The sequence below is a fragment of the Benincasa hispida genome, chromosome 1 (genome assembly GCF_027475165.1).
Source record: "Benincasa hispida cultivar pf3 chromosome 1, pf3_genome.v1.1, whole genome shotgun sequence".
Taxonomy (NCBI): domain Eukaryota; kingdom Viridiplantae; phylum Streptophyta; class Magnoliopsida; order Cucurbitales; family Cucurbitaceae; genus Benincasa; species Benincasa hispida.
This window is the reverse complement of record NC_143478.1, coordinates 97,227,314-97,242,153: the sequence shown is the minus strand read 5'-3', so window position 1 is coordinate 97,242,153 and position 14,840 is coordinate 97,227,314. Positions and strand designations below refer to the sequence as shown.

At 35.3% G+C, this 14,840-nt stretch overlaps 1 long non-coding RNA gene across 1 annotated transcript; it reads right to left on the bottom strand.

The window, feature by feature from the left end:
- Window positions 1-6,573: 6,573 nt before the first annotated feature.
- LOC150038887 (uncharacterized) lies at window positions 6,574-14,579 on the bottom strand. Its single transcript, XR_016532398.1, has 3 exons — window positions 14,333-14,579; window positions 7,355-7,464; window positions 6,574-7,077 (listed from the first exon to the last, which is right to left on the bottom strand). It is a non-coding gene; the product is annotated as an uncharacterized LOC150038887 (long non-coding RNA).
- Window positions 14,580-14,840: the final 261 nt, after the last annotated feature.

Sequence of the window (14,840 nt, the reverse complement as noted above, 5' to 3'; positions counted from 1 at the left end):
CTTTTTTATCGATAACCTCAGACCAATCAATCGAATATTGATTATACGTAATCGATCAAACACTACTTGAAAATGAAAATGGCTCTTCTGCATATCAAATATTAAATCAATAAAACACCTAATTTACATATGAAATCTTATCCATGTAATCAATATTTAAATCATTATTTAAATATTTTGAACTTTTCAATTACGTTTAATTACGACAAAATTAAACATTTAATTATATCGAATACAAACCTTAAATTGAAATTTGAACATTTCAAATTCCAAACTCTCATTTCGAATTGAAATATTTCAAATTTGCACAATGTTCTAATCCAATGTTTAATCTTTTACGAGCTAGTAGAAAGACCTTATGAACCTACAGATTATGACCTCCAACGATTTGAGATTAATAAGTTACTCTTTAGTCTGAATTAGTCAATATTCGTTAACCACCGAGACACACCACTATAGCTTGATGGTTGCACTCTCCTCACTGTAGATATATTTCTGTCCACTTGATTTAACCATAATCCGTAAGTCGACTCTTCACTGGTTATTTGCAATAACAGCCGGGTCTAATGCTGTTTTACCCCCGAAATTACATCTTGATCTTAAGTCCCACCAATCCTCTAATGAACAATAGATTTATGATCCAATCACTAAACCGAGTCCCTCTCGAGCCAATGAGAGGGATGGGCTCCTTCTTCAAGACCTAGAATCAGTACTTAAGGAAACAACCTCTCTACTATCCCTAGAAATGGGTAGGAGTGAATTTCATCTTGCACCCTATGTCCCCAACTATCTACTCAGTCTTACCCCTGAAATGGGTGGCTTATTGAGCCAACATTGTTGAGTCAACCCTCAACTATGCAAATCTAAGGATAATCCTGAATAAACAGGAGTTCATAGTTAGCTCAGGATTAAGGTCGAGTTACCTAGGTCATCGATTTGAAGCAGTCAGTCTTAAACAATAAACAGTGTTATAAAGTAAAAGTGACTTATGTCTTGGTCCTGGTCTTATACAAAATTTTTGCATAGGACACCCCCACTCGCATGTCTCCATATGAACGATTCATGATCACATCGTTTGTACTAGATACAAAGTGGGTCATACCAATAGTGTTTACAGAAAAAGGTACCCAACCTTATTCATATACTACAGATCGTTTTGGCTATTTACTCAAACTCGATCCATCTTTATGTCTCCACAAAAAGTCCAAGTATTCATGTAATAGTCATGAATCTTAGTTTATTAGATTTAGTCATTACAAGTGCAATTTACAGACTTAACAACAATTTTATTAAATAAATGTCAATAACATCTTTATTGCAAATAGAATATGTTTGACATTACAAACTGTAAGTTTTATGACATACAACCCAAAAAAAAGATGTCAAATTTTTCTATTACAAAGGAAAATAACTAGAATTGGGCAGCGGCACTATTTTGGACAACTGGCTCGACTTGGGCTCGACTCAACACAGCTTGGGATCAGCTAGGCTCAGTTGGAGGTATGGTTATGGCTCGGTTCAGCTGGAGTTATGGTGCAGCTTGACTCAAATCTCGACTTGGCTCGGTTGTCGACTCGGCTTACATTTCAGCACAACTCGACTGGAGGTGTGACGTGACTTGGCTAGGCTCGGCTCGACTCGAACTCATAGGCGATGAAACCTTCAGATGACTTCAGCTTGGCTGGGCATCAAAGTAGAAAGAGTTGGCTGAAGACCTGTGGCTAATGTGGATGTGGACACGAGCATGGATAGATCTAGTCACAAATGGTTGAATCTAGGTAAGACGGAAGACTCACGCTCAGATCTGTGGTGGTTCGCGGATGGATCTACAGCAAAAACAGTGGGCGGACAAAGGGTCGAAGCAAAACTTAGTGGATCTGAAACCACGAATGAGATGAACAAGTGAATGTGTATGGTGGGTCAAAATCTGAGTGGTTGGCATTCAATTTGACTGGCAGAGATGAGTTCAACAGTGGCGATAAAGGTTCCTTAGCAAAGGAGAAATATGGTATAACAGTCCAAATAGATCTAAAGAACAAAAAAATTGGACAAAAATGGACCAAATAGATGGGAGAATGAATCAGGAGGATGGGGATTTGGAAGGGAAAAATTGGATGAGGATCGGATAGATCTAGAAGAAGGCAGGTTTTTGGTTAAACGGCAGTGTGGGAGACCTCAAACGATTGCACTGGGATGAGTTGAATGACTAGCCCTATTTTGGGCTCTAATACCATAATAAATTATATGTATATTTCTGTAGTTCTTTGTGTATTTACAAATTGAAATACAAGGGTATATATATACATACGAACACCGTAAATCTTAACCAACCCAACAAATTACAAAATATTAACCATATAATTTAATAATGTTAATGTCTTTTGATGTACTTTTATACTAATATAAATATGTGTAAGATTTCTCATTTGTAACAAGAAAAGAAAGAAAAGTAAGTTAAGAAATATTCGAGTTCCTATTTCTCCTAGATTGTATGAGTAAGAGAACAATCTTCTTCTCTTATCTTTTGATTTGTATTGTAAGAATCTATTACATTTCCAATAGAAATAGAGTAACAAATTTGAGGATTTAAGGTTTCTTATTTTCTTTTCCTTTTTAGTTTCTGAATTACACTCAAGGAATAAATGAAAATTAATAAAAATAAACACTCATTATATTCTACTGGAACAATTAAGAGATTCTCTAGAAGAAATATGGGGTTCTGCTTCTGGTGAAGGTAGCTTGTCTCGCCTTTCGAAAGCGGTGGAAACAGTTGAGAACAAAGTGGCGAACGGGTGCATAACGCATGGGAATCTGTCGAACAGTTCGAGTCAAATCTTGAAGAAAGCTAAAAAGCGTTGTTTGATGAGCCTGCAGGGAGGGTTTGCTACAGTGATTTGGGCGGTTGGTGGCCTCTTCCTCTTCAAGAGTTGCGGGTCTTTGCCGCTGCATGAGTGGTAGCTCATTCTCAAAACTCCTCTATAGAACTTTTTGAAACTAGAAGTCGTACATTATTTACCCGAGAATAAGTGAATTCCATTTCCAAATAAATGGAGTCAGGCAAAGCAGCTTGACTGCTCTAACCAACTGAGCTACCTGAACCACTTTCCTAAAGTCTGTTTTCTTCAAAGAATACGCCCCACCTTACCACTTGACAGCAGTCTTAGTCCCATCATCGCCCAACGTTCTACTTTTTGCTCTGTCAACAGCATCGGATACAGCAACTGGAAGCGAACATCTTAGTAAGCCTTGGGCATTCTTTTCTCCTCAATCAGTCAGATTGATTATTCAGTAAGAGATAGGTTTGAAAACGCTCGACTAGTTGGTTATATAATACACTCGACCATAGGATTAAAAAATGAATCTCTACCCAACCCAAGATCAGTCTCTTGATTGCAAGTGTAATTAATGACAATTAATAAATGTCATAAATTGGTGACAATTAAAAAACATGAATGTATATAAATCTGAAAAACTTCATTTTTCTGCCAAAAACGTGCATTTTTAGATTTTATAACTCTTTTTCCTCTTTCCACTCTCAATTTACATATACCCTTATGTCATCGAAACTTAGTTTTGGAATTTTTCTTACCAAAAATGATGCAAGATTCCTCAGGAGATGAAAGATTTCGAACGCAAATTTTGCTAGAAATAGAAAACAAATTATACGTGGAATGTATAAAAAATCTGGCCAAGAATTCAGATTTACATGCCAAAATGAGCAAAATCAAAGAAAAAGGAAAGGTAGTCTCGTGAGGTTGCTTAAAGCACATGCAGGAGGACGCTTCAAAGGTCACAACACTATGCATAAGTAGTTGGTAAGATTGCCAGGTAGTGTAAGAGGACGCTTCAAATGTCACAACACTACTTCACAACATTGACAGGTAGTGGCATGATGTTGTGACTCATATTTTTCTTAATATGTTCTTTATGTGCCAAAGTTGTTGGTAAGAGTCCATGCACTAGAAGCATGATAAAGAAAACACTTAAGAATCTCCTTAAAGGAAAGACCCATGAGAGAGCTTAGGGTATGCTAAGAAGGCCCATGGAAAGTTTAGAAGGATTCCAGAGGACCTATGAGGGAACATTAAGGTAGCTTAAAGGATCCATAAGGGCGCCTATATAGAAGACTCGTGAGAGAGCCTAGTGAGAGCTTGGAGGACCCAAAAGAATGGTCAGAGGATCCATGAAGAGCCTACAAAGAGATTATAGGACCCATGAGGAAGCCTGGAATGAGTTTAAGGGAGCCTAGAGGTGGCTTAGAGGAACCATGAAAAGCCTAGTCGAAGCTTAATGGTAGCAGTACAAAATCATGAAAGAGCCTAGAGAGAGCACTACCCATAAAGAAGCCTAGTCGAAGCTTAGTGGTAGCAGTACAAAGTCGAAGCTTAGTGGTAGAATGAGTTTAAGTGTGTTAAATAGATCCATAGAGAGTATAGAGGGAGCCTAGAGAACTTATGAAGGAACCTAAAGGTAGCTCAAAAGACCCATGAGGGAGCTTCAAAGACTTATGAGAGAGCCTAGTGGGAGTTAGAGGACCCATAAGGGTGGACAGAGGATCCATGGGGTGCCTGGAGGAAAGGACCCATGAGGGAGCCTAGAGTGAGCTTAGGGGACCCATAAAGGATTCTAGAGATGGCTTAAAGGAACCATAAAGAGCCAAGTGGAAGCCTAGTGGTAGCAGTACAAAATGATCATAACGTACAATCAATGAAGGAGTTAGTGGAAAGCAGAGCAGATCAGGTGTTCGTTGCCGCTTTAAGTGGTGGAGTTGTAATCACCTGAAGTCTAACGACTAAGCGTTTCATGGATTAATGAGGTGTCATTATGAGCTCAGGTTCGTTACATCATACTAGTTCTATATAAGCAATCAGAATATTTGTCAAAGGTACGTCGAAAACACTACATATTGTTCTTTATAACTAGTACTCATCTATCCCAATCCCTTACTAACTTAAGTGCCATAGTATCTGTGGCTTGACACCACATCGATGTTCAGCTTCTTCATTTTGCAAGAAAATTGAACTATTTTTTTCCTCAGATATATAATTTTACAGTTGATTCATTTTTTAGCATCAATAATAATTTTCATGAAGAAAAAACACTGAGAATATATTTTCAAAATTTATAAAGAAAAAAAAAAAGCTAATAGAAGCTTTTTTCTCTTTGAAAAGAATCAACAATAAACTAACTATTGTTACTATTTTTAAGATTTACTTAAAGTACAAAGATTTAAATTAGATATTTGAAAGTTAAAGGATCAAAGTGGAACGAACCCTAAAGTAGAGAAACTAATTAAAATGGTATTTTAACTTATAAATAAATTTAAATTCAATTTGGCAATAATTTAGCTTTTAATTTTATGTTTTTGAAATTTCTGCTTGCATCCTCCCTATTTTTCAATTGGTTTTCACCTTTATAAATGAAACATTTGTATTTCTAATCAAATTCTAAAAATGGAAACAGTTATTTGAAAGTTATTTTATTTGTTTTCAAAACTTAATTTGATTTTTTGAGAAATTGGTACAAATTAGTGTTAACAAAATAAAGAAACCTATAGATGGAAATAGTGCGTATTGACAAGCTTAATTTTAAAAAACTAAAAACAAAAAAACTACCACCTCTTTTGATAATGATTTTATTTTTAGTTTTAAGTTTTTAAAATTTATGTTTGCTTTCTCTCTTAAATGTCAAACTATGGTTTTCACATTTTCTCAAAGAAATACATTTGAATTCTTAGTCAAATTTTAAAAATAAAAACAAAATTTTGAAAACTATTTTTTTAGCTTTCAAATTTTGACGTAGCTTTTTAAAATATTGAATGAAAAAGGATTAAAAAAAAAAAAAAAAAAGATATATGTACAGATAGAAGTAGTGTTCACAACTTTAATTTTTGAAGATCAAATGATTATCAAACGTATCTAATAATTAATTTATGATATGCAAAGTGTATTCTCTTGAAATTTAAAAGGAGTGTACGTCTCAACCAACACGTGTGTGCACCACTATGCTTCTATAAGCATATAAAAATTTTCCAATGAATGGAGTCAATGTAATAAAGAAAGCTCTCTGATCTTTTATTGAATTTTCTAATGATGGAAAAGTGTTTTTTTTTTATGACACAATTACTTATCTAAATAATGGTGAAAGTCAAATACCAATTAATTAGCCTAGCAAACTTATGAAATGATACCGTTTTTAAAAGCAATAAAAAAAAAAGATATTAGAATTTGAAAAATAAGTACCAAGAGAATAAAAATTCCTCGACTCCAAACACCAAAGTTAATACCCAACAGGATACAAATTTCACTACACCGGCTCATTAATTTTGTACTTTTAACAAAAAAAAAAAAAAAATGTTTGAAACCAACAAAATAAGTGACCTAAAATAGCACATAAAATCTTCACTTGCACTAATATATATATATATAGAAAATTCACATCCACTCATTATATACACAAAATCGGAGCAAAACACTGAAAAAAAAAAGGAAAAAAAAAAACAAAGGACAATGATTAGGTGTAGCCTTAACTCCTCCTAATTCTAAGTAACTTTTTTTTCTTACACACTAAAAATAAAATAAAATAAAATCCAATTTTTCAAAAAAAAGTTGTCATATGATACATTGTTATGGTGTTGTTTGGGCTACATAAAAGGATTACATCCAAATTTTTTTCAAAAACAAATACCCAAATGTAAAGTTGATATCAAAACAGGAAATAAAGTGAAAGGAGAAAAAGAGGTGGACTGACGGTGGTGAGCAGCAGTGGCGAGCAGCGATTTGAAGAATCAGAAGGAGAGAAGCAATGCACTAGGATTTGCGAAAAGGAGATTTGATTGGAGAAATGGAATTTGTCAACAAAAAAACCTGGAGTTTTTCCCACCCAACTTTATGTCCACACTTCTCTTTTCGTCAATATAAAGCTGGATATGCCCATGCATTATATATGCGTCAAAAAAGAGGCCGAGGTCAAGGCCAAGGTCAATTGGGCCTCCACGGTCAAAGAGCCTACCTCGACCTCGGAGATCGAGGCCAAGGCCAATGAATCCCTCGCGAGTGGCCAATCCAGATCAACCCTCTGTAAAGACGAAATGAGCTAAATTTTACCTAAATAAATCAAGCTTTAGCTAAATCTCTTCGTTCCAACTCACTTCACACAAGAAAGTAAAGCATTTGTTAAAGAAGTTAACTAAAACATAAAAATAACTTCTCAAGATTACTTTCTCTAACTAACTCACTGTATAAATATGTACTGTTACTAAAATCAAGATTGAATGAGCTGATATACATGTGTGAATCTATAAAACAACAAAGAAGAATACTTAAAAAGGCTTGAATAAAGAAGAACATCATACCTTGAAAGTGGATGTAAGCCTCAATGGCTGAACCGCTATAATCATCGTGTAGATTTCCTTCTCCTCTTTTCAATTCTTGCATTGCATATTTCAATATTGTTCTTCTTACTCTTTGATTTACATGAAATCATCAAAAACAACAGAGAGAATTTCGAACCAGAGAGAAGAGAATGAGTCGTAAAGAAAATTAGGAATAAGGCAAAATGATTTTTCTAACATTGGTTTTATCCTTCAGAAATTGACTAGCTATGTGGCTCATTTTACTTCACACAAGTCACCTACCACTAATGTTTTTTTTTTTTTTGGGCTGAATTAATTACTGAATATAATAGTGGGCCTATTTTGAAGTTTTGTTTATTACATTAGTTAGCCCACCTCTTTATCAACTGGTATTAGAGTTAGAAACTTCAAGAAAGCTCCAATAAAGCTTCAACAAAGCTCTAAGAACCAGTCAAGAATATCAAGAAAGTCAGAGATGGTCGCAGCTCGATATGAGGTGGAGAAATTCATAGGAAATGGAAACTTTCAACTATGGATGAAAAGAATACAAGCAATGTTGGCTTCTCAAAAGGCTTTGAGAGCAATTGAGGACCCTAAAAGCCTTCCTTCAACTGTCACTAATGAAGAAAAACAGACCATGGAAGAAATAGCTTATAAGGCACTGATCTTGAACAATTCAGACAGTGTTCTCAGGCAAGCTATTCATGAAAATACAGCCTATGATGTTTAGGAGAAGCTAAAGAAGCTCTACATAAGCAAGGATGTTCCTAACAAGCTTTATATCAGAGAGAGATTGTTTTCATTCAAAATGAATACTTTAATAACTCTAGATCCAAATCTTGATGACTTTAAGAAACTCATTATAAATTTTCTCAGACAAGGGACAAATTAAGGGACGATAATGAGGCAACTATCCTAATAAACTCTATCCATGAGAGCTATAAAGATATGAAGGTAGCTTTGAAGTATGGTAAGGACTCTATTTCAGTTGACAATGTGAACACAACATTGAAGAGTACAAAATTGGAGTCAAAGATTGATTCTAGGGTAGTGTAGATGTTGAATCCTTGTTTACAAAAGGGAAATCTTTTTCAAAGAAAGAAAATCAGGTTTTCAGAAAGGACATAGGTCTCAGAAGGATAAATCTATTCTAAAATGCTTCTTTTGCCATAAAGAAGGACATTTCAAGAGAAACTGCCCTGAGAGAAGAAAGAATCTCTATAGAAAAGACTTTAAGAAACCCAATGAACATGGAAGGCGAGATGTCTTTATTGCGGAGATGGACTTAGCTTCACAGAAGTCCTAGTTACCACTGAGGAAAAAGTAAAAGACCATGAAAGAAAAGAGGATTGGGTGTTGGATTCAGGCTGCACTTATCATATGACATCATCAAAAGCATGGTTTGTTTCCTACAAATTATGGAATGCTAGTTCTATATTCATGGGAGACAATGATGGTTGTGAAGTGATTAGAATAAGTTCAATGGTACTCAAACTCCAAGACAATAGGGACATACTTCTAAGGGAAGTAAGATATGTTCCTCAACTGAGAAGGAATTTGATATCTATAGGAATCCTTGATGATCATGGTTGTTCTTTTATTGGAAGGAATGGAAGTTTGGAGATCATAAAGGAAGGAAGAATTGTTTTTACTAGAATAAAGTCCAATAGACTTTATTTTGTGAAGAATGTCACTTTGCCAGCTCAATCTTGTGTCGTTCATAATGACAAGATGGATAAGTTTGACCTATGGCATAAAAGGCACTTATATATAAGTGAGAAAGGTATTCTAGAACTTCATAGATAGGGGCTGATTAAGTTCAGAGGCACTAAGAGACTGAATTTTTGTGAACAATGTGTGTTTGGAAAGTCAAAAAGGCAAAAATTTGTGAAGGAAACTCACTCTACCACTGAAAATTCTTACTACATACATGCTGACTTGTGGGGGCCAATAAAGACTTCATTATGGTGTGGTTCAAGGTATTTTCTTTCCTTAATAGATGACTTCTCAAGAACAGTTTTGGTGTTTATGCTAAAATCGAAACACTAAACTTTTGAAAAATTTAAAAGCTGAAAATCTATTGTTGAGAATCAATCTAATAAGAAAATAAAATACCTGAGAACGATAATGGACTAGAGTTCCTAGGCAATGACTTTAATAATTTTTTTTGCTGAGAATGGAATAACTAGACAAAAAACAGTAGCCTATACCCACAATAAAATGGAGTCGCTGAGAGGATGAACAGAACTATCCTAGAAAAGGTCAGATACATGATTTCAAAAGTTAAAATGTTAGAGTCTTTTAGGGCAGAGGTAGTAGCTACAACCTGTTTTACAATCAATAGAAGTTCTTACACAGCTATTGATTTTAAAATACCAGAGGAACAACCTGTTTTACAATCAATAGAAGTTCTTACACAGCTATTGATTTTAAAATACCAGAGGAAGTTTGGTTTGGACATCCCCCTAACCTCTCATTCCTAAAGCCTTTGGCTATGTTGGCTATATACATGCCAGACAAGGGAAAGTTCAACCAAGGGCAGTGAAATACATGTTCATTGGTTATCTTGAAGGAACTAAAGGGTTCAAGTTGTGGGATTTCAGATCTAATCGAAGTGTTATCAGCAGAGATGTGGTATTCAGAGAAGAAGTGCTCTATATGGATTCCACAGAACCTAAATCAGTTGAATTAGGTGATGGAACAATGATTCAAGACCATTCTAAAATGGAACTTACTAATACTCATCAGACTTCTTCAATTCTCGTTCAAACTGATCACCATGATCAACTTGAAGAAGAGACATAACAGAGATAGAAACTCAAGAACCTCAACCTCAAAACCTAACAGACTACACCCTAATAAGAGACAGAAGTAGAAGAGAAAGGAGGCCATCTCAGAGATACAGAGAAGATGACTATGTAGCTTTTGCAAATCTATGTGATGATCTAGATGATGGTGAACCTATTAGGGTTGATGCCCTAAACTCTCGTTGGGTCCTATAGTTTGTAAACACCTGTATTGAACAAACGCTTGTGATGTAATAACTGTTGTCTATGAAACATGAGATGTTTTATTTGCTTTACCACAAACCAATAAACTAAGATCCCTAGTTGTCGTTGTAACTTAAGCATGTATATGAAGACATACAAGTGGATCATGCCTTAAGTGATAACCAAAATGGTCTGTAGTATATGGATATAGGAGGGAAACCTTATCCTGGTGACACTACGGATGCGGCCCCCGCTTTGTAGATAGTTACAAGTATTGTGACGTGCTACAGATGGTCTGATCCTGATCATTCATGTGGAGACATGCGAGCGAGGGTGTCCTACACAAAGGAGTTTGTATAAGATCGAACCATGAAGTGTTTAGTCTCGTTATATAACGTCGTTCATGACAGAGACTTCACTTCATTAGGATGACCATAGGTAACATGACCTTAATCCTAAGTGAATTGGGAACTCCTGCCTTTGAGGGTAGTCCTTTGATTTGCAAGGGTGCGAGTGGTCAGATTGTCGACTCAAACCTACCACTTTAGGGATTCTTTTGATTGGGGAGCTGGGAACTCAGCTACACAAGATGGAATTCACTCCTTCCCCAAAGTAGGGGTAAGTAGATAGATTGCTCCCTTAAGAGTTGATTCCGGGACTTGAACAATGTGGCGCCACACACCTTTTCATGGCTCGAAAGGTGTCCACTCATAGTAGAACTATGAGATATTGTTCATTAGAGGGATCAGTGGTACTTAAGAAGTTAGATGTAACTACAGGAGCAAAATGGTAAATTGGCCCAGCTGTACTTATGAGCATCTGTGAAGGGTTATCGTACTATTGATTGGTTATATCCAATGGACACAGAAAAATATCTGCGGTGAGAAGAATGCAGCTTTTCGTCTTTAGTTGAGTGCTCGACAATTAACAGATGGTGGATCTTGCGGCTAAAGAGTTTAGTCAGCTATTCACATACCGTTGAAGCTTCAAGATACAAGTCCATAAGATCCCCTTAGTCGCTTAATGGATTCAAGTTGAGAATAAGTTTTTGAGACAATTTGAAGTGTTCAAATTGACAAGAGGGGGTTTGATTATATATGATATGATTAAATTGGTTCAGTTATATATGATATAATTGACATGATGTACGAGATATATTATTTGGAGGAAAATGATATAAATATGATTTATATCAAGTAAAGGAGAAAAGGACTATGGTTTCAAACTATAGGTTATAAATATAATGGATAAGTTAGTTATTATATTTATTTATAATTAAAACAATTATGAGATAATTGTTAGTGGTTTCTTCTTAACCGTGCGTGATAGTGGGATATTGTATTCAGTTTTCATAACTGAAGGATAAAATGAAAATTTTTTTCATTTTGAGAGAAAATCATTGCATCACTTCACAAGAGTACACTGCCTATTGTTTAGCTCATGAGAGACTACACCACAACTCAAAGTGGTTATCTAAACGATTGTGTACACGTGCATTTGTCTAAACGATCGTGTACATGCGTATTTGTCTAAACGATCAGGTTGTTTTTACTAAGCCATCGTGCGCCTAAACGAGCTTTTCTAAATGATCGTGTAAACGATCAACCTGTTTTACTAAACGATCGTATACCTTTACTAAACGATCAAGAACAAGTCTATATGATAGACACAAACCTCTCCCACTTGCTTGGTTGTTGAGTGCAATTATGGTTTCCTCCTTCTCTGTACCAAATCTAACAGAGCCCACACCTCCTAGATTCTCACTTCGAGAATACCAAGGTCACTGAGTGGTGATGTTCGAGAGGCTGCTTGTTCATGGAGAAGACAGTTCGTGTGCTAAACAACAACAAGAGATTTGGGTAGACGATTGCAACAGCAACGAGAGGTGCTGATCCAAACAAGAGTGAAAGAAAGACAGAAGAAGAGTTCTTCAAAGGTACATCTCTTGTTCCTTTGTATTTAATTTATTGAAAGCATGTCGTAATTTGTTCTGAAATGCATAACTTGTATGTATGTTTGTGAATGCTTGTATTCTGTCACAATGAATTTGGAACAATCTTACTTCCGCTCATAGATTCTCTTTTATAAGAGTTCCTTCAGAACCAATGAACTATGAAGAAGCTATCAAGAGTAAAGAGAAGAAATAGTCAATGAAAGCCATGAACAATGAAATAAACTCCTTATACAGAAATGAAAATTGGATTCTAACTTTTTTGCCTCCTAAACAGAAAGTGATGACCTATAAGTGGATCTTCAAAAAGAAACTAAGGAAACCAGATGAAGGTGGAGTCAAGTTTAAAGCTAGATTGGTGGCTAAAGGGTACACTCAAATAGAAAGGTTGGACTATAATGACATTTTCTCCTCTGTGGTGAAACATACTTCTATGAGAGTACTCCTAGCTATAGTGATTTGCAAGAACCTAAAGCTAGAACAGCTAGATGTGATCACAATTTTCTTACATGGAAAGCTAGAAGAAATAATTTATATGTCTCAGCCTGAGGGTTACAAAAAGAAAGGGGCAGAAGACCATGTGTGCCTATTGAAAAAGTCTCTTTATGGACTCAAGCAATCTCCTAGGTGTTGGTATAAATGTTTTGATGAGTTTATCTCAACCCTACACTTCAAAAGGAGTAACTATGACTTTTGTGTTACATAAGAGAAGGGTCAAACAAGGAAAAAGTATATCTCCTCCTTTATGTTGATAATATGTTGTTGATTGGCAGTGAAATGAAGGAACTAAATGAAATCAAAGCTCAAATGAGCAAAGAGTTTGACATGAAAGACCTAGAGGCTGCAAGAAAAATCCTAGGCATAGAAATTTATAGAAACAGAAGCAAATGAGAGTTATTCCTTTGCCAGTTAGAATACACTTCTAAAGTCTTAAAAAGATTCAACATGGTAAAAGCTAAAGTTGTCTCTACCCCCTTTGCATGACACTTTAAACTCTCAGCCCAAGATTCTCCCACTACTGAAGATCAAACGAAAGCAATAAAGAGAATTCTTTATTCAAATGCTACAAGCAGCCTCATGTATCTAATGGTGTGCATTATACCTGATCTAGCTCATTGTTCCAGCTTATTGAGCAAGTATATGAGCAATCCAAGGAAAGCACATTGAGAAGCTACTAAATGGGTATTCAGATACCTAGTGGGAACCTAGAAAAAGGGTCTCTTATATAGACACCCTGATACAACTAACCTAAACCTAACAGGTTTCTCTAATTCAAACTTTGCTTGTGATCTAGACAAGAGAAGGTCACTCATAGGGTATGTTTTCCAATATGGAGGTAATACTATCAGGTGGAAATCTAATCTATAGTTTATTATGGCTCTATCCACTACAAAGGCAAAATTCATTACACTAACAGAGGTTGTAAAAGAAGCTAAATGCTATAAGGACTCTTATTAGACTTTGGCTTCAAACAAAATACAATAAACATAAGATATGACAACCAAAGTGCAATATGTTTAACAAAGAATCCTCAATTTCATGATAGAAAAAAACACGTAGACATAAGAATGCACTTTATCATAAATGAAGTAGAAAAAGGTGAAATCAAAATAGAAAAGGTAAAGACATAAGAAAACATATCTAATTGCCTAACTAAAGCATCAGTACATTCTAAGCTCGATTACTGTCTAGGTATACTAAAAGTAGTAGATCGTCTAGCTGAAGAATAAAACTACAAGAACAAAATCAAGATATGGTAAGATTTTAGCTCAAGGTGGAGATTTGTAAAGAGGAAATGAGCTAAGCTTTAGCTGAATCTCTTCGTTTCAACTCACTTCACACAAGAAAGCAAAGCAATTGTTAAGGAAGTTAACGAAAACATAAAAATAACTTTTCAAGATTACTTTCTCTAACTAACTCACTATATAAATATGTATTTTTACTAAAATCAAGAGTGAATGAGCTGATATACATGTGAATCTATAAAACAACAAAGAAGAATAATTAAAAAGGCTTGAATAAAGAAGAACATCATACCTTGAAAGTGGATGTAAGCCTCAATGGTTGAACCACTATAATCATCATGTAGATTTCCTTGGATGTAAGCCTCAATTGCTGAACCACTATAATCATCATGTAGATTTCCTACTCCTCTCTTCAATTCTTGTGTTGCATGTTTCAATATTATTCTCCCTCCTCTTCGATCTGCACAAAATCATCAAGAACACAGAGAGAATTTCGAACTAGAGAGAGAGGGAATGAATCTATAAAGAAAATCAAGAATAAGGAAAAATGATTTTTCTAACATTTGTTTTATCCTTCAAAAATTGACCAACTACGTGGCTTATTTTGCTTCACACAAGTCACTTACCACTAGAAAAAATTTTGGGCTGAATTGGTTACTAAATATTAGAGTGAGCCTATTTTAAAGTTCAGTTTATTACATTATTTGGCCCACCTCTTTATCACCCTCTATTATGGAATGTCTCTAATGGCCCAATCCAACCCTTGAGTGCCAGTTTCCAAATAGGCAAAGGTAGTAGAT